Source organism: Perognathus longimembris, chromosome 19, assembly GCF_023159225.1.
Source record: "Perognathus longimembris pacificus isolate PPM17 chromosome 19, ASM2315922v1, whole genome shotgun sequence".
In the NCBI taxonomy this organism is placed as follows: Eukaryota; Metazoa; Chordata; class Mammalia; order Rodentia; family Heteromyidae; genus Perognathus; species Perognathus longimembris.
In genome coordinates, this window is record NC_063179.1 from 22,148,282 (window position 1) to 22,175,366 (window position 27,085).

At 41.1% G+C, this 27,085-nt stretch overlaps 1 protein-coding gene and 1 non-coding gene across 4 annotated transcripts in view; both read left to right on the forward strand.

Moving 5' to 3' along the window:
• The first annotated feature begins 21,425 nt into the window (after positions 1–21,425).
• Positions 21,426–27,085, forward strand: part of Osmr (oncostatin M receptor) — a 38,003-nt gene continuing 32,343 nt past the window's right edge. For all 3 annotated transcript variants that reach the window (XM_048368304.1, XM_048368305.1, XM_048368306.1), the window contains exon 1: positions 21,426–21,542. The gene's annotated coding sequence lies outside the window, so the exon portion shown is untranslated. The remainder of the gene's footprint in view (positions 21,543–27,085) is intronic.
• Positions 26,520–26,626, forward strand: LOC125367876. Its single transcript, XR_007214179.1, has one exon. It is a non-coding gene; the product is annotated as a U6 spliceosomal RNA (small nuclear RNA).

Genomic DNA, 27,085 nt, shown 5'->3' on the forward strand with positions numbered 1-27,085 from the left:
CATTGCTGGGATAATAATTTTATGTGAGATTGTTGTACATTTCTATACAGGCATAGGTAACTTATTGTACGTTTGGAAATTTTACTACCAAAATATGACCATATGAACCAGTCCTTGGCCCTCTCCTGGGATCTTAGAAAAAACTTTGCTAATAGCTTCTTAGTGAACCTACCTCTGCCTGCCTTGTAGATTCATTAAAGGACAGAAGATACACACAGGACCACTGAAGCTTAAAAAAGCTTTATGTTTATTACATAGAAATGACACTTCCAGACCCGCATGGACTCAGAGCTTGGCCAGAGGAGCCAGGGCTCAATTCTGACTTTTATTCTTCCTCCTCGCTAGATGTCTTAGACATCACAGAAATTCATAGCTGCCGATCCAGCTGTGAGATTGGTGTATGTACTCCATCAAGATGCCCAGTTGACACATTGTGCATCTCAGCCTGCAGCTGCATATGTGGGGAACCAGGACTTCCCACAGAGCATATGTCCCTCTGCCAAGCGGTCTATGCACTCATTGCTAATGTCTACAAAAGCACCTTGAATTTGATGGGCGCCCCCTCCCCCAACTGATATGAGTGCACACAGCAGCTCTGATCCCTGGCACACAATAAATCCTGCAAATACAGATTTCCCTTTAAGACACCCTCATTCTTTCCTAGCCACCTAACATTTTCATTACTTTCTCTGTCTTGAACATTTCAAGATCATTAAAAAAAATAATTTTCAGTGTGTCCCTGTGTTTTAGGGGATGAAGGGCGTTGGTCCACTTAAGACACCACTGATAAGAATTTAGCCCAAGTCCTTAGCTATCTGTATTGGTTCACTGTGATAAAGATTCTTTGCATAGTTGAACTTTAGTAAAACTTCAGAATCTTCTCCTAGGGTATGTCTGTGTACTTCCTTGAAATTCCAGTTTTAGCCAAAAGGCTTTGCTAAGTTAGTTTAGGGGCAGAACTTGTCCTTGGCATCTGACCTCTCTGGATATCTGATCAGAGCTCTTCTGCTTTACCCTCCCCAATGTGACCACCCAAGCCTGTTTTCTCCAAGACGCTGAGGAGGGGAGTTTAGCCAGAACCCTTGAGATGTTTCCTCTTGGTCATTTTCCACCCACTGCACTCCCTCCACCCCCACCCCCCAGTAAGGTTATAGTTCTACCTGTCCATAGTTGGGTAGAAACTGAACTCAATCTCTCTCCTCACCTCAAAATGCCATTGCTCGGCTCCTACACCTCCTTTCATAGTCCTCTTTACCACACTGTAGCAAATATCAGTAAAAACATTATTTCTTTAACAATGAATAGTAAGGAATTTGGGGGAATTTCTTTAACAAATAATTTTTTTTAAATTCCCTAGGGAATGCTTCTCTTGGAAAATTCCAGCTAGAGGCTGCGCTTGGACAGTCTCAGACCCTGGTAGGGGGTGAGCTGCATCACAGGCAGCTCTTTCATGCAGTTTTTATTGTTATTGTAAAGGCAATATACAGAGGCATTGCAGTGACATACATCAGACAAAGAGTACATTTCTTTTTAAACAATGTCACCCCTTTCCTTTCCCAGTTTTGCCCTCCCATCCCCAGTCCCCACCCACAAATCGTATAGTTCATTTTCAACATAGTGTTTACTGGATATCACTGCTGCATTTGTTCACCCTTTGTTCCACCATTTCTGTGCTTCCTCCCTACCCTCCCAAAAATAGATAAACAAACAAATGAGACAAAAGGTAATGAAAACAAAACAGCAATAAAGAAAAACACTCTCTTGTTTCCATTTTCTGGAGTTCACTTCTATGAAGATTATTTTATATGGTCAGATGCACATAGCTATTGTGCCTATGTGATCCTCTCCTAAGAATATTTTATCTTACTCTGTGGAAATGCCCAGAAACCTGTATATTTATTATGTCCCAGTGCATTTTTTTCTTTTACCATCCACTGTGTTTAGTTGTGGATTTATAGTTACCACAAATGAGGGAAGCCAAGCAACCTATGTTTCTTTGTACTTTGCTTAATATAATTTTTTCAAGTCGTTCCATTTCCTTACAAATGGGGCAATGCCATTCTTTCTGATGGAAGCATAGAATTTCATTGTGTATATATATCACATTTTCTCAATCCATTCCTTCACTGAGTGATATCTAGGTTGATTCCCTATCTTGGTTATGGTAAACAATGCTGCAGTGAGCATGGTTGTGCCAGTAGCTTTAGTGTGGTGTTTTTTTGTTTTCCATTGCATAAAAATGCCCAGTAGTTGAATTGTTAGGTCATAGGGAGGCTCTCTGTTTAGTCTTTTGAGTAACCTCCATACTGCTTTCCAGATTGGTTGAACAAGTTTACATTCCCACCAATAATATAGATAGTAGTGTTCCCTTTTGACCACATCCCTGCCAGCATCTGTTATTATTAGTTTTCTTGATAGTGGCCATTCTAACTAGGGTAAGGTGGAATCTCAATGTTGTTTTGATTTACATTGCTTTTATGGGCCATTCTTACTTCTTCTAAGAAGTCTCTCTTACAGTCTTTAGCCCATTTATTAATTGGATTGTTGTTTCTTTGAGGGTTTACTTTCAGGTGGTTTAATTTTTTGAGTTCTAAGTATATTTTAGATATGATGGCTTGTAATGTCTGGCTTGAAGCCATTCTTAACTAACTTGTTTTCTAAAATGCAGCCGCTAGAGGGCTCCACCCCCTCGCCCTGTCCTCGCCTCAGCTTGCTCTACTGGAAAGTTTGCAGAGCCATTTTTCCCATCTCCAGGCGTGGCTAAAGAAGAATGGCTATTCTCTACAGCTTAGTTTACATTACCTTAAGTGCAGAGCAGGACAGTAGAGGCTTGTCTTTGCTGAACAAATTGCCTTGGGATAAAAGAATTCTGAGACCACAGTTTTTCCATTGAAGAAGGTTCACATTGAAATCCCCGGCAGTATAAATGCTAACTAATTTATACACTCACCAACATCATTTGAGAATTAATGGTTGACTCACAGGTTCCTCAAGATTGCACATGCTTAATTTTGTAAAATATTCGAATAGGATGGTTTAAATTACATACTGAGCAAATTTTCTTACTTCCAGTTATCCAATTATATATTTTGATGTTTGTTGGCTTTTGTCATAATTTGCATTTTTGCAGTCTGGGGTTTGAACTCAGGATCTTCATCTTGCTAGGCAGGTATTCTACCACTTGAGCCACATTCTCAGCCCCTAGCCCCTTTTAAACTTTAGTTATTTTTCAGATATGGTTTTATATTTTTATCCAGTACGTCCTCAGATCTGATCACAGAACCTTTGGCCTCCTGAGTGGCTCGAATAACAGGTGTGGGCTGCCACACCAGACTTACTTATAAAGTAGGGTCTTGTTAACATTTTGCCCAGGCTGGCCTTCAACCAAGATCCTCCCCATCTCTACTTCCTGAGTAACTAGAAAATTGGGTATAAAGCACAGTGCCGGGTCTAACTGATTGTATATAGTCTAGTTGGATTGGTGTCAGTCTCCTTTGCCTTCCCTGTATGAACATTTAAAAATGAGGTTTCATTTAATCCAGTCACTCTACAAATAAAAAATGATTCCCATGCAGCCCTTTCCTACTAGTCATCTTGGTTTGGTCTTTAACTTTCCCCCACAAACTAAACAGAGTTTTTTTCTTGGGAAGAGTATATCCATCTGCTGCTGAGTGACAGCTCCGTGTTTCCCTCATTCTATGCCCAAATCTGTTGTATAGGTTTCATTTGTCTTCTTCCAGTTAGAATCTTCAGGAGGGGCAGACCTCCTTGCCAATACGTTCAATAAGGCTTTGCCACTGACACAGATATCTGGGCTTTGGCTTCTCCTTCCCAAAGAATAAATCAAATATGTGATTGTGACCACAGCTAATGTTTAAAACTAGGACTCTGCTCACAGTTATGCTCTGCAAAATAACAAGCACTAAATCTGAGTGCTGCCCTCTGCTGACTCAAAGGCTTACCAGCAGCATGACTGCAAGTTTGTAGTCTTTAGTGACTTTTAATTAAGCAGTTTTAAGACAGCACTGGTTTGGGGAGAACCGAGGATTTCATTTTTACAGAAAACAAAACAACAGTTGGTTTTCAGATTAAACATAGTTCTTTATAAGTAAATTTGTAATGACTGATGAAAAATTAACAAGTATAAACATGAAATTCCTACCATTAGAGATAACATAAGTAGTATGTTTCATATTTCCTTCTCCTTTGTATTTACAAGGATATATGTACATGTGTGGAATAAATTTTCCAAAATCAGAATCATTAGAGTCTATATCTTGTTCTTTTCCAGCCATTAATCCTTGAAAATCTCATTTTTAATGACTGAATAATATTACATTGACGATATCTTTCCCACCTTATTAGCAAAGTGCCTTCTATGCTCGGATGATGTGTTAGCTTGCTATTCCATGATGCCTGGTTAGTAAGTATTGCATAAATATTTTATTATACACTGAACATAACATCCAAAATAAATAACAAATGAGGTTCCTTGTGAGAACTCTAGAACAACATGGGGGCTGGTTGCAGGAAATTTAACTGGAGTTTGAATGATAGCAGTAGAAAACCCTGGCTTTGTCTGCTTAGGCTGTGTAAGTGTTTGACCTTCTTCAGTAATCCTGTTAAAAGACAGGAATGAGTGCGTGAGGGTAGTTACTTTACTCCTTCCTAATTTCTCTTATCACCTGTGTTTTGGAATCTGCCCTTTTGTAGCTACCTTAGGAAAAGCACTGCATGAATCTGAAATGATAAACACAAAAGTTGGGAGGGAAACATCTTTGGTTTAACCATGTCTGCTGGTTAACTCATTTCTCACCCATTGATAGTTAATGGAATATTAGTTACTTCATATTAAAATATTAAATATGAGATATCACTGGCATGGGCATATCTTCATTCATTGCCCTGGAATCTGCTGGTTAGAACTGACAGTTCCTTATCTAACAAAATTCAGAGTATTGATTTCTAAAATTCTTCTTTTTAAAAAGTAAAAATAAACCAACAACTGGTGGTTCATACCTAAACCCAGCTACCTCAGAGGCTGAAAATAGAAGATTATGGTTGCAGGTCAACCTGGGCATAAAAGTTCATGAGACCTCCTTTTCAACAGCTGGGTTCAATGTCATATACCTGTCACCCCAAATTCATGGGAGGCTGAGATGGGAAGGATATCAGTTCCAGGTCAGCCTAGATAGAATAGTTCACAAGACACCATCTCCAGGGAGGGAAGCTAGATATTATCCCAACAATGACAAGAACTTCATAGTAGGCAGATGGAGGCTCAGGTGTAGCCCATGTAAAAAGTAAGACTCTATTATAAAATAACTAGTGAAAAATAGGGCTGTATTGGTAATCCAGTGGTATTTCACCTGTCTAGCAAGTATGAGACCTTGAGTTCAAACCCAGTACTACCAAAACAAAATAAAAATAACCATGGTCAAAAGCCAATATATACAGACACTGTGGGCTCATGCCTGTAATCCTAGCCACTCAGGATGCTGACATCTGAGAATCATTGTTCAAAGTAAACCCAGACAGACAAATCCAAGATGCTCTTTTTCCCCAATTAACTAGCAAAATGTTGAAAGTGGAGGTGTGGCCCAAGTGGTGGAATACCAGCTATGAGCAGAGAAAGTGGAGCAAGGGCTAGAGGCTCTAAGTTTAAAGCCCAGCAATGCACACACACACACACACACACACACACACACACACACACAAACATTCACATACACATGCATGCACACATGCACACTCAAATCTGCAGACCTGCTTATGAAAATAATCCCACTTACCAATGACTTGTCATCTTACCACGAATATTATGGTATATGTCACGAATAGTAAGAAATTAAGTAGGAGAAATAGTTATACTATCTTAACATATCTGACTTTTACTTATTTGCACTAATTTATATATCTTGAACATATTTCCAGAACAGCACAAACATATAATCTTCCCTCTTTTGAAAGGAAGAGTAGCAGTTTTTAGTCTTCAATTGGTGAATCTTTAGGTTCCTTTGAGTTTTTTGCCAATATAAGCAATGTCCCTCTAACGAGCATCTCTGTGCATGTTCCAGTTTTGCAAAGATGAATATCTGTAGGCATACATGTTCAGCCTAGAAAAATATTATTTACCTTCTTTCCTTTTAAGAACACAGGGGGATTTTCAAAAAATTTTGCTTGTTGCTTCCCTTTTTAAAAAAATCTACATCTTTATCTTTAGGTATTATATTCCAATAATTTAGGGGAAGATAATATTTTTTTGCCAGTCCGGTGGCTTGAACTCAGGGCCTGAGCACTTGCCCTGGCTTCTTCTTGTTCAAGGTTAGCACTCTGCCACTTGAGCCACAGAGCCACTTCCAGACTTTTTTATTTATGTGGTGCTGAGGAATCAAACCCAGGGTGCATGGTAGGCAAGCACTCATTCTCAGCCCCAAGATAAATTTTTATGACCTTTCCACAAAAGCTAAGAAAACTGATGTAATAGCATATCTCTCTTTCTTGGACATGGCATCTTATCACTGAATTTGAACAAACATTTCTCCTAGGTGCACTTCTCCTGGAAGTATGGAATTCACCTGATGGTATTTCAAAGTGACTAAATACTACATAATGCTTTCTAATGGACAATGCAATTGTGGCTGTGTTGGAATTGGTTAAAAGGCTACATTTACGTAGCTGGTGTGATTAACTATAAAGGTAATGAACTTTAGAATTTTTCATGTGAATCTAAATGGAATTAATTTAAACACAAATAGAATCACAAAGATAAAGGTGGAGTTTGGAGGACAGTATGGAGGTTCCTCAAAAAGCTCAGCATAGACATATCCTTATGACCCAGCCATACCACTCCTAGGCATCTATCCTGAACAACAGGTCTCAGGATACCATAAAGACATCTGTACATCCATGTTTATCTCTGCATAATTCACAATAACCAAAATATGGAAACAACCCAGATGCCCCACTACAGATGAATGGATCCAAAAAAATGTGGTGACTGTACACAATGGAATACTACATAGCGATTAGAAATGATAAAATATTGGTATTCGCAGGGAAATGGTCAGAGCTTGAACAAATAATGTTAAGCGAGACAAGCCTAGAACACAGAGAACAAAGGCACATGGTCTTCTTGATATATGACTGTTGGGGGTGGGGGGCAGTAGAGACCAGGTCTGCAAAATAACAAACTTCTTTTCAAATGGTATTTCCACATGTTTGGGTCAGCAACTTTACATCATGTATCTAAAACCAAACAATTACTAAACAAACATAAAAAGGTCTAGAATAGACCTATCAGTGGATCACAATAACTCAACAGCTATGTATGCATGATTATATAAGATGAGGATAAGCAAAGAGAACTCCAAGAGAGGGAACACAGGAGGATTCTATTGTTGTTGTTATACTTAATGTTCTAGGTGAATTTCCTTTAGCATACCCTACATAGTATATGATTTTGGTACACTGGATATTGTATATATGCTTACCTCAACTAGGGAAGGGAAAAAATGAGGAAGGGTGTAACAAATATGACAAGAAATGTACTCACTACGTTATTATGTAACTGTACCCCCTTTGCACATCACCTTGTTAATAAAATTTAATTTATAAAAAGATAAAGGTGGGACTTAGTAACTCCCTCAAAGAGACATGTGCTTAGTACTAGAACCAAGTTCAGGGAAAGCTAGGAACAACTGTAATACCCCCTTCCATAGCCAAGAGTAACTGTACACTGTTGTCTACTTCTTAGTTGATGAACATATTTTCACAAACCTCTCCAATTCTTTCATATGCTATTTGTTTAGCAACCAAATCCTGCTCAATATGTAGTTATAGATATTATGAATCATAATATTGGCTGGTTTCACATGATGCACATCTTTGTATTAACCAGGAAGGTATACATAGATCTAAGCAGTGTGGTGTAAGTTGTAGGTGTATCTTTCTTCTGAGGAGGTGAGTAAGAGATGAGCACATTGTCCTCATGCCTCCCCTCTTGGAGTTCCACATCTGAGAGTTTCCAGTAAAAGATGAGGATGGGTGAGGACGAGTCAAGGATGGTACGCAAGTTTGGGGATTTGTCTTATTTCCAAAATTTTGGCTGCAGTGCTCAGAGAACACTACATCAAGTCTGGGCCATTGTTTTAATAAAGTTTAAAGTCAGACCATATTCACCCAGTATAAAAGAATCCAGTGAGGAAATGTGAAGAGTTTGAATTCACACATACATACATACTGATTTTGAAGCATGGTAACTTGGTCTCAAATGCACAGAAGGATTGCCAAGGAAAACAAGATTTGGGGGCCCTCTGTTTCAGTTCACTGAAACCTGGATGTGATCATGGTCATCTGGGAGAATTCTGAATGAAGAGAATCTCAAAGTTGGAGTCTCAGGATAAACCAACCACTTAGGGGACGGTAAAGACAAGAAGCCTAAAAGGATGCTGGAGAAGGAAGTCATATATGTGGAGGGCATTGAGAATACACTGGCTATTTAAATCACTAAGAGACTATCAGGCAGAAGGTTTAAACATGGTAAAATAAAAGACATGCTTTCCAACACGATCTTATCAGTACCAAGCAAGGGTAGATGTTCCAATGCTTAGCTTCCTAAGTCTGCAATTTTTAAAAATAATCATTGGAGTACACCCTATGCTTCTGTTTCCTGGAATTTATTTAATAAAATATCACAACCAAAAACTTAAAAACTCCAAAAATTCATCCTCTCTCAGCTTGGGAGGCTAGAAGTCTGAAATCAAGGTGTGGCCAAATGGATTTCTCTCAGGAGCTCACAGGGAAAATCTATTCCGCAGCTCCTCCAATACATGTGATTGCTGGCAATCCACTGTCTCGAGGGAGAATAACTCCTCTCTTCTCCTAATTACACTGGGTGTCTAAGACCAAATTCCCCCTCCTTAAAAAAACACAGCAGTCACTGGATTCATTCAGTATGACCTCATCTTAATTTGATTAAATGTGCAAACACAGCTATTTCCAAGTCAGGTCACATCCTGAACTTTGAGGAGAAGACTCTTCAGCCCTGGTGGTGGCAGTACCAATGTACTGCTGCTATAACTGGATTCTAAGGAGGGAACATATTAAAAAAAATTAGAATGGAATATTTATTGAAATAAATTTCAGAAAACAAGATGATTTTTTATACTGTTTTCTTTTCTTTTTGTTCTGTTTGTTCATTTGTATGTCTTTGGGAGTGTAAGGAGGGGCACAGAAATGGAGGGACAAAGGATGAACAAATGCAGCAATGGGACTCACTATATACTACGTTGGAAATGAACTATAAAACTTGTGGGTGAAGATGGGCAGAACAAAGAACTATGAACAGCAAGGGAAGGGGGGACATTGTCCAAAAGAAAATGCACTCTACCTGACTTGATGTAACTTGAAACCCTGTGTGCAGCATCTTTATAGTAACAATTTAAAAATTAAAAAATTATAATGGTGCAAATTTGACGGATTTTATGTGGGCGCCAGTTTTACACTTCAATTGAAAGAGTTCAATTGCAATAAGAGCTCTAAACTAAATGTAGTTTCCAGAAATTCTTCATTCGGAAAGTGTGCGTGTGTATGCACATACACGCACACACACTTGCAAGCTTGTACTCAGGACCTGGCGCTCTTGCTTATAAGCCTTTGAACTCTACTACTGACTGTAACTGCAAACCCACAGAGCCACACATCCACTCCCAGTTTCTTAATTGGAGATAAGAGTCTCTTGGATTTATCTGCCTGGGCTAATATCCTCCGATCTCAGCCTCCTGAGTATCTAGGGTTACTGGAGAGAGCCATAAGGGCTCAGATTATTCTGAATATTCTTATTTGCGCTCTCATTTCCTACAAGATATACTCCTCTCAGTTGATCTATAAGGAAGACATTGACATAATGCTTTTCTTTTTCTTCAGTGGAATCATAGAATCGGAAAGCCTTCCCAACCCGTGAAGATTTGCTTTGATAACTTCCTTAGCTATGCAGCTAACAAAGTAAGGGACTCTTTAAAAACTCTCTAAGTAATAAGAGGTGTGGCAAGGAATCTTACATTTCTACACCAGACAGAAGGTGCCTTTTCTTCATCAAATACATACACTATATACTGCCTGGGGTCTTCATGGCACCATTAGGTATTAAATGCACTAGGTTGTAAAAGATGAAGTCTTTCCTTTTGCAGCCTTAGGGAGGAGAAAAAAAATGTGCACAAACATAAAGGTAACAGTTCATAATAATCCGTCGTTTTGGCATTACTTCCAACCACCCTATCATTTCAAGAAGCAATTGTAAGACATCCTTCGTGGTTAATGTTTCTTTTGGTGGGGGAAAGCTTGAATTCAAGGCGCTCTTACCACTTGACCCACACCTCCGACCCACGGAGGCCTCATCCCTCCCTTCCCCTCAACTCCCTTCCATTTGCACACTTCTCATGGTCCACGCTTTCCACACCACTTCCCAAAGTCCATTTGCCTGATGATGTTCCAGTATGCAACTACAAGTCCAGCATGTCTTTGCGGGGCCCGCACGGCAGAGATGGGGAGACATTTGTGAGAAGAAAAAAGGCTTCGCGAGCAAGGGGGATCCTAGAAATCGCTCCCCCCACCCCACCCCGACGCCACGGGGAAGGGGGCACCACCTCAAGGTTGGCTGGACGATTTCCAGTCGTCGATGCCAGGGATTCGGTCTTTGTTCTGGGGGTAACTAAGTGGCCCGCTGGGGAGCCCCGAGCCTTCTGCCTGGAGGTGGGGCGCGCAGGGCCCCGAGGCCCGGCCGCCCACCGAGTCTTCGCTTTCCACATCGCCTGCCCCGGGCCTAGCACCCCCCCCCCCCCAGCCCGCGTCCGTCGGTTCTCAGGAGTCCGAGGAGCGGGTGGGGGCTCCCCGGGGACTAAAGGAGGTGAATTCCTGCGGGTCCCGGGAGTGCCAGCAGTGCGGAGCGAGACGGGAAATTGCAAAAGTCCTCAGCCCTCCCCGCCCTTCCCGGAACCCCGCCCCAGCGCGCCCCGCAATGATTCACCGCCCCAGCCCGGGCCGGTCCGCACCGACGCCCGCGCCCGGCTCCGCACCCGCGCCCCCCGCCAGCCCGGTGAGTACCCCCGAGCCTGGGCTCAGTACCTCCAATCCGCACCCTGCCCGGCCCCGCGCGCCCGCCGGCCTCCCTCGCTTTCCAGACGGGCAAAGCCCCCGCACGATGACTGGCGGGGGAGAAGCCCGAACCCCCGAACCCCCGCAGTCCTCTCCTGCGGGGCGTCGAGGGACCGCCCCAGGGTGTCCACCTCCTTCCGAGGGGTCCCCGCCGCCGTCCGCCTTCCTGGGGGTAACCACCCCCCCTCCGGACACTGAAGCTTTAGACGAGCAGCCCGCAGCCCAGTTCGCGCCGTCCGGGGCCGTTGCCGGGTGCGAATTCCCACCCGGTCCCCTTGGTCCCCTCCCGCCGCGTGGGAGAAAACTGCTGTCCCGTCTTCTCCTCTCCGGACCCGACGTCCCACCTGACAGGGCCAAGCGCCACCATCTCCTCTGTCCTCATGAAGGGGCGCAGGGTCAGTCACTGTTCTCAGCCCACAAAGCTAGCGGGCCGGGGGGGGGGCAGCGGGGGAGGGGAACAAGGGGGGACGGGGGGGGGAGACGGGGGGGGAGACGGGGGGGGGACGAGGAGAGGGCTCTGGAATCACACTTCGGGGCCTCCAGGGCTGAGCTGTCTCTCCTCTGACACTGTGATTCCAGTCTTGACAGTGCTTAACTTGCACGCGTCCGTCTGTCCTTCCATCCATCCATCCACCCATCCCACTTGCCATGGGATGGAGGGGGCACACTGCCCGGAGCACTCTTGAACACTTAATGTAAACAGTTGGGCAGCAAAGCTCCCGGGTAACTGCTGGGGAGAAGACTGGAGGGGCTGCGGTAGCTGAGCTAGAAGGAGCTCTGGGGGAGGAATGCAGAGAAGCGCCTAGTCTTCACCCGGGGTGTGAACCGGCTTTGGAGCTTAGGTCACTGCTGTTCACGTCTCAGCTCCTTCTCCTTTGAATGCTTACCATTGAACAGGTGGCGTTCCAAGCACCTGCCTTACCTGTGGTCCACACATTTGAACTTCGCCAGTGCATCCATCAGGGAATACCCTTATCATTCTCATTTTCTCAGAGAGGAAACTGAGGCCCAGAGAGGTGTACCAATTTAACTGTGGTCACACAGCTACAGGTGGCAGAGCTGGGATTTGTCTTTGGAGTTACTCCTAAATACTGTGCCATACCTCAAAAGCTTGGGGCTTTTTAGAGTGGGTTTGGAGGTAGTCTCTCATCATTGTCCTGCTTTGCCTCTGTCATGGTCTGCTTTAAGATGTAGTCTGAGACCCTGGAGGATGAAGGGCCTTCCAGTGGTCACAGTGGCTAGGGACTTCAACTGTTGGAGAGCATTTATAGTCCAGATTCATTTCTTGATTTGCTTTCCTTCATTGTCACAGGCCATGAGCACTCAGTAGAGGTTCCCTCTCTCCTCTCAGATGCTTTTGTAACCTCCCCTCAGCCCTTTTTTTTCTTGAGAAAAGAACCAAGTGAGGAACAGTACTGAGGTTTTGAAGGAGGAGTTGGTGATGCTGTTTGACATGAGGAAGCAGTGTGTTTTCCTTGTGGGAACTGGGCTGGGACATTTGTTGGCTCCAGTAGAAGGAAATCTTGGTGTTTTCTCACACACTTACTGGAACCATGAGGCCTTGGCCCTCTTTTCTCTGGCGAGGAAGTCCTTCTCAGTTTTAAAATAATGCGTGGAATAGAAAACAAAACAAATAGCATTATCATGGTCGTGCTACTGCAAACCACTCCTTCCAAGCAAATTTGCTTGTCACTTCACAAGGAATTCCCTTCCCACAGGGCTTGGCTCTATTGTTCCTTCTCTTCTCAGTTCAGTTCTTTGGTTCTTCAGCATGTACTTAGTCTATATTATACCTGATTAGTTTATCTACTTATATAATACATAATTTGTGTCATATTTATTTCACATATTTATACAAGTAATGAGTGCATTCCCATTCAAGTCATTACAATGAAATGTAGACCCGCCATTGGCTCTGCTACCACTTAGTAAATTGTCCAAGATTTCTTTCCTAAAGATTTATAGAATACATTTTAAAATGTGAATTTTCTATAATATAGCTACTCCTTCTGCCTTCCAGGTTGTAAAGTATTTCTGTATCTGTACATACATCTTTGTAAATGGCTCCATTTGACCGGAGAGAAGAAATAGAATATAATGTATCCATCACTTCCCTTATGGAGGGGCATTTGGGTTTGGGAGAGTTCTTAATGTCAGCCACAATGCCTCAGGGGTGACTGGGCTCAAGTGGGGACATCACTGCAGAACAGAATCCCATGAGAGTTGTTTTTTTTTTTTTTTGCAGGGGGGGGCAGCTTTGCCAATGATACTTACTTGATAGCTATACTCCTCAAATTGTAGCCTTCTCCCCTCTCCCCACTGTGTTACCACAATTAAACTCAGGATGCAATCACCTCCTCCCTCTCACTTCTAACAATTGCAGTTATCTTTGAAAAGTTTCAAACATAGTAAATTAGTGGAATCTGGTACAACATTTTAATTTGTATTTTGCTACTTATTGCAATTCAATATCTCTGTATACATAAGGGTCATTTGTGTTCTGTGATTGCCTATTCATATGTCTTGTTCATTTTTCTTTTTTTTCCCCCACATTTAGCACAAACATTTAAAATTTATCTTTTTAAAATTACTTGTAAGTAGTTGTACCTTATTTTTCTATTAAGCTAGTTTTTCTGATTCTATGTATTGCAGAAGCTCTGTCCTCTAGATTTTAATCCTTTTCAATAATACTGTATTTACCAATTTTTAATGTCACTATAAAATACACGTAGTATTTTCCATTTAGGTGGGCCATTTAGTAGCATTGAATATGTTCACACTGTTGTGCAACCAGCTTTTGCAAGCAGCTCATTTTATCTTGCAAAGCTGGAACTCAATCCATCAATTAATAGCTCCCTATTTCCTTGTCCCCTGACATCTGTTCTATTTCTTCATTTTGAACTTGACTAAGCTAGGCACCTCATGTAAGGGAATCCATCATTTTTATGACTGATTCATGTAGTATGTAACATTTCCAAGTTTCACCTGCTTTGAATATAGTTGAGCATATGGTAGCACATGTGGAGCACATGTCAGTTTCCTTCACTTTGAAGGTTGGGTGGTATTCCATTTTCTTTCTTCATTCATGATGCTTTTATCTTCAGCTCTCTTTTGTTTTAAATATTTATATAATTGGTGCAACAGTGAAATCCTCCCTGTGCCCTTCTAACTTAGGAAAGTCTGCTTCAATTGAAAATTAAATGATCTTGTTTTCTTCTAATATTTTTATTTGGGGATTTTACAACAGATTTTGAAAACATCAGAGTTTTTTACTGAAATGAAATTTCACTGAACTTTCTCTTAAACTTCTAGAAAGTTGACTTACAACTATTTAATAGTCCCATCTTTTTTTTTTTTTTTTTTTTAGCTTCATTTCAATGTCAGGGTTTGTTTTGTTTGTGGTTGGGTTTGGTTTGACAGGATTTCACTATGTAGCCCCAGCTGACTTTAAATTCACAAACTTTCTGCCTCAGACTACTCATTGCTGGAATTATAGATGTGTGCCACCACACCTGTCTAAAATTTGAGTTTTGTCATAAAGTAAATTCCTATTTACATAAGGGCCTGTTTTAAGACCGTACTTTTCATTAATCTTTTTATCTCTCAATGTAAGTATTGTTTTTACATACAATGTACTCTGGTCAAACTCACCTCTCTTTCATTCTCTCTCCTCCTTCTTAGGACAACTTCAGGCTTTATTGTTCTGTTTTCTTTCTTTTTAAAAATGTTATTGTAAAGGTCATTACAGAGGGGTTATAGTTACATAAATAAGACAATGAGTACATTTCTTTTTTTCTTATTTATTGTCAAACTGATGTACAGAGAGGTTATAGTTTCATACGTTAGGTCTTGGGTGTTCTGTTTTCCTACATGCACATAAAGTACTTTAAACAGGAAGAAAGGGAGGGAAGAGGTGGCATTGTCCAAAAAATATGCATACTTACATAACTATAATCCCTCTGTACATCACCTTTGTAATAACAATAAAAATATAAGTACTTTGAACATATCCACTCTCATTCATTTTCTCCTTTGGTCCTCCTGCTGGTTTCTGCCCCCAACACAGATTATTTATAATTTGCTTTATCAGTACATATTATATATACAAAGGGGCTTTCTCGTGGTAATTCACACATGCATATATTATAATGTAGTTGGATGACTTCATCAGTTATTCTCTTTCCATCCCATACTTCCTACTGTTGAATAGCTTTCAATGAGTTTCCATAGGTTATCCTCATACTTGAACACCATGCATTTCAATATTACTCATCCTCCAGTTCCAGCCACGCCCCCAGCCCTGTCTCTTCTTATGCCAGTACCAACCTGTTAAATTTTAGAACCTTATGGTATGTTTATATAGCTAATGATATACATTTTTTTACTTTAAGAACATTTTAAAATAAGTTTCCTTCTTTCTTTCTTTTTCTTTTTCTTTCTTTCTTTTTTTTTTTTTTGTGCCAGTTGTGGGGCTTGAACTCTGGGCCTGGGCTCCTTTTCTTCAAGGCTAGCACTCTACCACAGAGCCACAGTATCACTTCCAGCTTTTTCTGTGATTAATTGTAGATAAGAGTGTCATAGTTTTTCCTGCCCTCACAGGCTTCTAACTATGATCCTCAGATCTCAGCCTCCTGAGTATCTAGGATTACAGGTGTGAGCTACTGGTGCCCAGCTAGAAGTAGTTTTCAGATATTTTCTTTTTCATGTGAACTTTAAGACGAGCTTATTGAGCTTAGTAAAGCCCTATGGGATTTTTCTTAGGATTTTATTGAGTTTCAACTGACCATCAATGGTTTTCTTCCTTACTGCCTACTTAGTGTGAACTCCAAGCACTGAGGAAGCAGAGACACATAGGAAAGGGTTGGCCTTCGGTAAGTGACTCACAAGCTCAGGTACAGACTTCACAGCTGTGTTCTTATGGACATACCAGTTTTAACCTGACTCACTCTTAATTTCCTCAGCTACATCTGGAGATAATGATATAATCTCTTTCATTGGGCCTTTTTATAATGAATAAATGTATATAAATCATTTAGCAAAGTACCAAGTAAGTAATTATCATTCAATACCTGCTAGCCATGATCTTTTTCTTAATTAATTAATTATTAAGCAGTTGGATGAAGAGATTACAATCCTATATGTCAAGTTATGAATACAATACTTCTTAGTCAATGTCATTCCTTCCTTCTATCTTTTCTTATATTTTTCTATGTAAAGCAGAATGCTTTGTTAATAGTAAGGACTAGTTAATACCTTATTTATTGATAATATCCTAGAAGACAAAATATATGTTAAATGTAGGAGGGCTGCTCCAACTTCAGTGTGCATATGAATTTCCTGGAGATCTGTCTTAAGAAGACTGTGCATATCTAACAAGCTAGTAGATGATATCAGTGCTACTCATCCTGTGTCTAGTCTTGGTATACATAGCCTGTCACTGCTACTTAACATGATGCTGCTAGTCGTGGTTCCTCCTTTCTATAATAAGTATCAACACAACTCTTAAGTTGCTTTATTTACATCACATAGTAAATAACTATTGTTTTCCTTTCTTCCTTTTCTCCTCTTGTCTTCTCTTATTCCCTTCCTTTTTCACTTTTGTTTTTTTGTTAAAAGAAAAAGTGTTAATGAGAGCACTAAATATACACCTAGCTCTATACTTAGGTTTGAAACAATTAATTATTGGCATTATTATTTTATTTAATTATTTATTTTTACTGTTATCAAAAAAGGGTGATGTGCAGAGAGAGGGGTTACAGTTACATAAGTCAGGTGAAGAGTACATTTCTGTTTGGACACTGTTTGCTCTTTCCCTCACTCTCTCGCAGTTTTTCCCTCCCATTCCCACATTTTCAACATAATGTCTAGTGAGTATCACTGCTGCCTTTGTTCACCCTGTGTCCCTCTATTTCTGTGCCCTCCCTTGCCCTCTAAAGACAGATAAATGAACAAACAAGACTGAAAGAAAAGAAAACAAAAACAGCAATGAAGGAAAAAAAACTCTTGTTTCCACTTCCTGGAGTTAATTTGGATAACTATTATTTTAAATGGTCAGAGGCACATAGGCACTGTGCCTTTGTGTTCTTCTAATAGTATCCTCCTTTAGTCTCACTGTGTGTGAATACCCAGAGTTCAATCTAATTTATCATGTACAGGTGTATTTTAGATCTAACTTCTGCACATGAAAGAATATATGTGCCACTTGTCTCTCTGAGCTCGGCTTACCTCACTTAATATGATTTGTTATATGTCCATCCATTTAATGAGATTATTTTAAACTGCTGACTTTGTGATGAAGATTGTCCTATAAAATATATTCAATCCGAGCCTAAAATCAACTCAAAGGAAAGCCACAGTTGGAAGTGGGTTTACAAATAGAAAAGAATGTAAGACATTTTAAGAATGAGTGGAAAACTGTAAAACAAAGAGTTCTAGGACATAGACTCAGCCACGTGCCAGTGGCCCATGCCTGCGTTCCTGGTTACTCGGGAGATGGAGGTCAGGAAGATGGCAGTTCAAGTCCACCTTTGGCTAAAAGTTCTTAAGATTTTATTTCAGCCAACAGCTGGGCATGATATCATGCCCATGTCATTTCAGCTGTGGCATAATCATAAACCAGAGGATCACAGTTCAAATCAGCCCAGTCAAAATATAAGACCCCATTTCAAAAATAATTTAGAGCAAAAAGAGGGATAAAGACATAATCCAAAAGATAAGCACGTGCCTAGTAAGCATGAAGCTCCGAGTCAAACCCCACTACTGTCAAAAGAATAAAAATAAACCAGAGAAAAGTTCTACTGTGTGTATGTGTGCCAACTTTGGGGATATAAATCAACAGCAACTATTTTCTTACCCATAAAACTTACATGATTTCTTGGTTACCTCTCTCTATTTCTTTTTTTCTTTTTTTTTTTTTTTTTGGCCAGTCCTGGGGCTTGGACTCAGGGCCTGAGCACTGTCCCTGGCTTCTTTTTGCTCAAGGCTAGCACTCTACCACTTGAGCCACAGCGCCACTTCTGGCTTTTTCTGTGTATGTGGTGCTGAGGAATCGAACCCAGGGCTTCATCCATGCTAGGCAAGCACTCTACCTCTAAGCAACATTCCCAGCCCTAGAGAGAACTTTTGAAAATAAATCCATAAGACAAACCACTGCAGAAGAGTATAGAATATGCAATTCATAAAAAGAAAAAAATGGGGCTGGGGATATGACCAAGAGTGCCTGCCTCATATACATGAGGCTCTGGGTTCTATTCCCCAGCACCACATATACAGAAAACGGCCAGAAGTGGCGCTGTGGCTCAAGTGGCAGAGTGCTAGCCTTGAGCAAAAAGAAGCCAGGGACAGTGCTCAGGCCCTGAGTCCAAGGCCCAGAACTGGCCAAAAAAAAAAAAAAAAAAAAACAAGAAAAAAAGAAAAAAATGAAAACAACCCCCCAAAAGGAAAAGAAATTAGGTAAAATTATTAGAAGTTATAAAATGCAAGTTAACGTTAATTGTGCATGTGTATATCTGTAATATCCATTTGCCAATGCTTACAGCCCACTGGGCCTCAGGCACACTCTGACCTCCCAGGCATTTCCCAGACAATGACCAAGCCAAGCCAAGCCTTTCCATTTAACAGGAGATCCTCTAATGGGCTCCTTTCATCAAAGCCTCTCCCTTGTCTGTTCACAACTTTCTCTGACTACACTGAGCTGGAAACAAATCCTTTCCACCCTCTCTCTTCTCTGTCTACTTTCAGTGTCAGTGTCAGATCCACATTGGTCTAAAGGCTCTCTGTTGATTCCTGCTCCTTGCCAACTCACACACGTGCTTCCCCAGTCAATCTCTCCGACACCTATTTCTGTTTTGCTGTCTTCTACCTGGAGGATTCAAACTGTCCCTGAAGGACACAGGCTCACAAAGGACTCCTATTTAGAGAGATAAGAAATAGAGAGAGGGGCTGGGGATATGGCCTAGTGGCAAGAGTGCCTGCCTCATATACATGAGGCCCTGGGTTCGATTCCCCAGCACCACATATACAGAAAATGGCCAGAAGTGGCGTTGTGGCTCAAGTGGCAGGGTGCTAGCCTTGAGCAAAAAGAAGAAGCCAGGGACAGTGCTCAGGCCCTGAGTTCAAGCCCCAGGATTGGCAATTAAATAAATAAATAAAAAGTTCTTTCTACATTCAGATAGTAACTCTTTGCCATATATAATTCCATTTATGGAACTAATTTTTTAATGTAATCACTAGATTGACTCTCATCATTATTACTGTGGCTTTTACATTGTGCCTAACAGGTTATAAACATTTTCACCTAAGTATTATCTTAGAACTTTTACTGATTTTACCTTTGTCTACTATATGTTTTTTTTCCAGAGGGATTGGGGCAATAGCAATAAATATCAAATTAACATTTAATTGATTTACTCTGTGTGGGTTCTCATAATCCAAGTTAATATTCACACTCATGATATAAGTAGATTCTTTTATTCTCATTTGTAGAAGAGGAAATTTAACCTTGAAGATTGGCCTGGGTCGTACTTACTAACTTGAGTGCAGCATAGGGATGCAACCCTCTCAGTCACTGGTCACAGGCAGGACCACACAGGACCACACAGTTACAGCCTCTTTTGCCAAGATAATTCCAGGCTATTGGTACAGTGCCATTTGGGAATGGCACCTCTTCTTACCTATAGCATATATTAAACTCCCATGTATTTTTGTTAATACTTTATTTTATCATAAAGGTGATGTACAGAGAGGTTACTCTAACATATTTTTTTAATTTAATTTATTTATTAATTGAACACAATTTTTTTTGACAAGGTGTTGTGCAAAAGGGGTACAGTTACATAGTAGGGCAGTGTGTACATTTCTTGTGATATCTTATGCCCTGTTTTTCTTTCCCTTCTCTAGGTCAGGTAGACATATATGCAATATACAATGTATCAAGAACATATACAGTAGCCATGTGGCCAGGCCCAAGAAAATTCGCCTAGGGCTTTAAATGTAATGTCAATATTAGACAATATGTCGACAGTAGTCTTATATGAACGTACATACATAGCTTTTGAGCTATTGTGATCCACTGAGAGGTCAATTTTTGACCTTTATATGTTGAGTAGTTGTTTGGTTTTAGTTACATACTGTTGGGTCGCTCCCCCAATCCTGTGGGAAATACAGTTTTTGGTTTCACAGACCTGGTCTCTACTGTCTCTCCGTCTCCCTTTGTTAACAGTCATATATCAGGGAGATCATGCCCCTTTGTTTTCTGTGTTCTAGGCTTGTCTTGCTCAACATTATTTGTTCAAGTTCTGACCATTTCCCTGCGAATAACAATATTTCACCATTCCTAATCGCTATGTAGTATTCCATTGTGTATAGGTACCATTTTTTTTTGGATCCATTCATCTGTGGAGGGGCATCTGGGTTGTTTCCATATTTTGGCTATTGTGAATTGTGCCATGATAATCATGGAAGTACAAATGTCTTTTTGAAATTTTGGGGTTTGCTGTTTAGGATAGATGCCTAGGAGTGGTATGGCTGGGTCTTAGGGTAGGTCTATATTGAGCTTTTTGAGAAACCTCCATACTGTTCTCCAAAGTGGTTGTACTAATTTGCACTCCCACCAACAATGGAGAAGGGTTCCTCTTTCCCCACACCCCCTCCAGCATTTGTTGTTGCCTGAGTTCAGAGTATAAGCCATTCTAACTGGGGTGAGGTGGTATCTCAGGGTTGTTTTTATTTGCATTTCCTTTACTACCAGGGATGTTGAACATTTCTTCATATGTTTCTTTGCCATTTTTATTTCTTCTCTTGTGAAGTCTCTCTTTAGCTCCTTTGCCCATTTCCTAATAGGTTTATTGGGCTTGGAGGGGCTTAGTTTTTTGAGTTCTCTATAGATGACAGATATTAGGCCTTTGTCTGTTGCTGTGCTCTCACATATTTCTTGATGAAGAATATTTCTTGGATCCAAGTTTTCTTTCTCTCTTTGTTTTCTTTGTTTCTTCTTTTTCTCCCTCCCTCCTTTCTTTCTTTCTCCATTTTTTGCTTCATTTACTTCTTAGAGACTTAGCTTTAAGTCTGTTGTTGTTATAAATTTCAGAAATCCTTAACTGAGCATTAAAAAAAAAATCAGTTGTACAAGGACATGATTCTGTTCATTAAATCAGGATTTACTGTACAAAGCAGAAAAAAGGCTGCCCACTGGAGAGATTTCTTTTCTTTTCCTTTTTTAGGTCCAAGAATGAAAATTAAACTCAGTACCTGATGCTTTTGTTCATTGGCTTGTCCTCCCAGAGTGGAGAGGTTAAAAGAGGGAGGAGGAGATACACAGTAGGACCTTCCTGTGGGCGTGGCTCCTGGTTATGGAGGTTTGAGAAGGAAGAGAATTTGACTGAAACTTTGTAAGTAATCAATCTTATGCTGTTGGGTTGCAGACTCCTCCAAGTGGCCCCAAGTACTAATAGCAGTGATCAAAAAAGGAAGAAAGGAAAGAAAGGAAGCAGGGTAGGAGGAAAGGAAGGAGGGAAGGAGGGAGGCAGGAGAGGAGGAAAGAAAGGAGAAGTGGGGAGGGGAGGGGAGGGAAGGGAATTTGAAGATCATATGAAACTTCCAAGAAGTGTCATTCAGTGCTTTGTACCACAGCCCAGAATTCTGATATTGTTTTTTAGTTTTATTGCATTGTAGTTAGAAAAGATTCTCAATATGATTTCAGTTAAGACTTTGTTGAAAGTGGGTACCAGTGGTTCATAACTTTAATCCTAGCTACTCAGGAGGCTCAAATCCAGTAGATCATGGTTCAAAGCTAACCCAGGCAGAAAAGTTAATAAGACTCCATCTCCAAAATAACCAGCAAAAGGTAGTGCTGGAGGCATGGCTCAAGTAGTATAACACTAGCCAAACAAGCAAGCTGAGCTAAAGCTAAGCTCAGTTAAGTTCAAACCCCAGTACCACCAAAAACAATAAAAATAAAAATCTTGTTGAGACTTCACCTGTGGCTTGCCGTTGTTATGCCAGATTTCCAGTCCCCAAAGACCACCAAGGAGCAGATACCGATGCAAACACACGAGAGTCTTTATTGCAAGCTCAAGCCTGGACTCCCAACCGTCACCAACACAGCGGATCTGGATTGAGAGCCCCGACCCTCAGATAGGCAGGGTTTTTATTGTGATCACAACAGGGGCAGGGTATTTCCAACTTGGCAGATACTTGATTGGATGACATATAGCAAGCAAGTCTTGTCCTATTTCTATTGACTATCTACCCTTTCAGTTACCTATTTTGGCTTTGATATCGGGAACTGGCCTCGATATCAGGAATTGACAATAGGTGGTCATGTAGCACTGATGGAGGGGATTAATGCAGGGGGTAGGGCAAGTCACAAATGGGTTAAGCAAGCCGTTACAGAAGCAGAATACTACGGTCAGGCTGACCTAGTACCAACTTTATTTGAACAATTGCGACCATGTTTTCCCATTACCACTAAGCAAGCTTGAGCGGGCTAAAACAATCCAGTACTCAATCATAAATAAGTAAACCAACCCAACAGTTACCATGGCATTTCTACTACTATCATGGTTATTTCTATAGTCTATGACTATGATCATTTTTTACTGTCTGTTACCATGGTTGCTACCCAGGTATAGAGGTAAACAAGTGCTCCCTACATTTTTAAATGTCAAACTACAAGAAACTAGTCTAACGGGTGGGGGTGCAGCCCTCTATCATGGAGTCATCACTAGAGTTTAGAAACGGTTATAATTTTAACACTAAAACTTATATTTAGTTACTCCAGTTTTCAGGTCAGCCCTAACACCGTATAGTCTAATTTTGGAGCATGTTTGACTTCTGCTGAGAACAGAATGCTCATAAACATACACACCCAGGCCTGTGCCCTCTGTGAACATCTTCTTTCAAACAACATTTGCCTATGATGTCATCCACTCACCCAGCCAGCTTTAAAGAATCTGGCAATCGCCCTGAATTCCTGGGAAGCTAATGACTATTGTGTGTGTCTCCTGGGATTATCTGCGGTGGGGAAACTTCCTAGGAATCGTGTAGTTATGCAAGAAGTGCTAGTGAGGATGGCCAGATTAACATACTAATTAAAAGTTGTGTTTTAATTGGGTGCCAGTGGCTCTTGCCTGTAATCCTAGCTCCACAGTAGGCTGAGATCGGAGGTCTGTAGTTCAAAGCCATCCAGAGCAGGAAAGACTGTAAGACTCTTAGCTCCAGTAAACTACTGCTAAAATAAATAAATGAATAAAGCTGGAACTGGAGCTGTGACTGAAGCGGTAATGCAGGAACAGCACCTTGGCCAGGAAAGCCTGGGTTCATTCTGGAGTTTTACTTAGATGGGGGGGGGGGGGGGGTGTTGGTGAGGCAGGGAGAGGTCTACAAGCTACAAAGTTTCCCAGAGCTCTGGGCTTGGATTTGCTCTCTTTTTGTTTATTCTCTGTCTCTTAGATCATGTAGGCCTTTGGCTTCAAGTACTATACATATGCACTGAGATGCCTGAATTTCTTCTACCCTCCGGCAAGAACTTTCCCCAGATTGTATCTCCAGCTAACTACTTGATGTCTCCCACTTGAGGAACACATAAAGCACCATATTAACTTCGCCAACAGGTTTTCAGAGGACATTTAATACTTGTTTTCCTTCTACTATAGCTCTTGAATTTCTGGACATTAGAATAGAGAAGGTGGCAGATGTCCCATCACCAGTGCAGTGCTCTGCCATTGTTTGCAGAAATACATTCCACGACCCTCTGTGGATACCACCAAAGCCTGATTGCACTATGCTTTATTTTTACTGCACACACATATATGATAAGGTTTAGCACAGTAAGAGACTTACTTGAAACAGGACAATTACAGCAATACACTGTTTGAAAGGTAGTTAGCGGTTATGAATCCTTTATTTCTAGACTTTTCCCTTTCACATTTGCAGGCTGGGGTTACCTGTAGAGAACCCACACCAAAGGAAGTGAAGCTATAAATGCAGGGGCCTGCTATAGTCATTTCCCTGGTGTGCTGGTGGTGAATTTCAATTGTATTACCCAGCACCCTGTATTCTTAATTTCTTCTTACCCTTAAATGGTAGGTGACTTCTGAGCTTTTGTTTTGAGTATCTCAGCACCTGACTTATTTAATTTTATTTTTTTAATTATCTTTAAGTATTTGTACAAAGGAGTTGCCATTTAACAAAATAGTTTATGAACATAATACATCTTGATTAATATCAGCCATTTCAACATTCTCCTCCATTTCTCACCCACCTACCCCTTTCCTCACTCTTCTTCATTTTGTAGGATATACATTGGATTCTTGACTGTATTCTCCCCCTCTTCATTTGTCCTCTACTCTTCATCTTGACTCTACCCCACCTCTTTCAGGTACCTATTTCCTGGTGGTTTTATTTTCCTGATCCTTTACTTTGCTTTTCTAAGGAATTATGCTCTTTGAGTTCTCCCTTGAATCTATCATATTTCAGTTAACACACTTGTAGATTCTTGCACACCACCCAATGTATTTACTTGTAAGTTTGTAAGCTAAATCTAGCTTCCATATATAAGGGAAAACATGCACCCTTTGTCTTTCTGGGCCAGACTTACTTCATTTAATGAATGGGCTAAAGGTGTCTTCCCAGAACAAGAGGTAGAAAGGGTCAGTAGACACTTGAAGAAATGCTCAATATCTCTGACCATAAAGAAATGCAAATCAAAACAATATTGAGATTCTACATCACCTCAGTTAGAATGGCCATTATCAAGAGAACAAGGAATACAACATCCTGATGAGGATGAGGCCCAGAAGAAAGCCTCATACACTACTGTAGGAATGTAAACTTGCTCAATCACTCTGTGTCGGGAGCTGGCCGATCCCTTTCGCCCCAACTTCCTGGGGATCAATGTCTGAACCCCCAAAACTATGAGAGAGCACTCGGCCTTATCTTCTGACTGCAGAAGGTGAAGGCATGCTCTCGTTGGGCTGCGTTTAGCCAAGGAGAGTGAACTACTGAAATCTCCTGCCCCTGCCCCTTCACGTGTTGGCCATTGGCGCAGAGAAAGGAAGACTCCAGGGAGGCAGTCTGGGGTTTTGAACTGAACTCCTCACCCAGGGGGCGGGGGAAGGTTTTTATTACTGTGGGGAAGGTGGGCTTTGCTAACTGGCTGAGCCAGGCTGTCTTGGCCAGAGTGGCATCTTGGGACTCCCCCCACGGGCTGACATCACGCCCCAATAGAACCGTCCCTGGGCACCAGTGGCGCCATCTTGAAGGCATCCACGTGGACCCTAGATGGAGAAGGGAGGCGGGCCAAGCCAGAACTACTCTTTCCGGTTCTGGACCGGAAGGCGTAGGAGTGGCTTCCGGCCATTCAGTCCCAGGGCGGGAGGAGGGAAGGTGGATCCGGGACCGCCCCTTTACATATCCAGCCAGCAGCACCCCCACAACTCTGGAAAGCAATGTGGAATTTCCTTTAAAAATTAAACATAGAACTACTCTATAATTCAATAATTCCATTCCTGGGCATTTACCTAAAAGATTACAAACAAGGATACAGTGAAGCCATCAGCATATCCATGTTCATTGTAGTACTATCCACCATAGACAAGGTATGAAAACAGCCCAGAGGCCCCTCAATGGACAAATGGATCAAGAAAAATGTGGGATTATATACACAATGGAATTATACTCATGCATTAAAAAGAATGATATTGTACCATTTTAAAAGAAATGGAAAGACTTATTAATTTTTATGACATAAAATATTTTGTGTAATGTTAAAACCTCACATTTTGGAAACATTTTAACTGGCCATTACATAAAGAGAACTTTTGGTTGTGTACATATCCCCTTCTGAATCATCTGTGTTTCCATGTGACCTGAGGTGAGAGTTTTCTTCCCATGGTGGCCCATTGCACTCAGTTAATAAATGGGCTAAAAGTAGAAGGGGTGTGAGGGGGAAAGATGCTATACCTGTCCCCGTGACCAAAGTTGCTCCTGACATCAGGTAGTGCCAAACACTCCAGCCCTTGACCTTTGCTTTTCTCTTGGTTCTGAGTGGCAACAATTTCCTTGTGAATCAGCTCTCCCTCTGGCTTTGAAATGAATTCATACAGGAACCCATCTGAGGTTTTAAATAGAGGTTTGGGAGAGGTATGAATTATGTGACTTCTAAAACTAGAAAGTTATCACAAAGCAGTGCTAAAAGGAATATAAGCAAAAACTGCCCTTAGTAGGCCTTTGCTTTTTCTTCAATGGGACTCAGGTGTCAGCAGGTTTGACCATCTTAGAATCATTTTATGGTGCAGTCTACCCACTCTCTGTCTTCTCTGAGGCTCCCATTTACCTGCAAAATATTATTTTAAAAACTAAGTATAGTGCTCACTTTAGTAGCACCTAAACTAAAATTAGAACGATATGGAGAAGATTAGCGTGGTCCCTGCGCAAGAATGATACTCCAATTCGTGAAGCATTCCATTAAAAAAAATTAAATACAGAGTATGGGCTGGGAATGTGGGTCAGTGGTAGCATGCTTGCTTTAGCCTGCACAAAGCCCAGGGATCCAACCCCAGAATAGAAACAAAAACAAAAACAAGAACATTTTTCTAGGGTGTGGCATTTCTATATAGTGAAAATTGATGACCTGTCTCGCTGCAGCTTTTGATGAAATCCGTGTGGCTGGCTGAGGCACTTGGCTTTCAGTGAATTGTTGCATTGCTGCCCTCTGCTGAGTCAGTCTGAAGCTGAAAAGTAAAATTTAGCACTTCCCCTGACTAAGACATTCGTTATTGAATGAAGAACAGATTGGCTTTGTTGAGGTCATCTGGCCTCATTTTTTGTGCCTTCTGATTGTCCCATGATCAAAATCCCAGATACATCAGGAGCACTCTCCAGCTCACAATTTATTATTTTTTTTCCTAAGGCAAGGAAACCCAGAAATTAT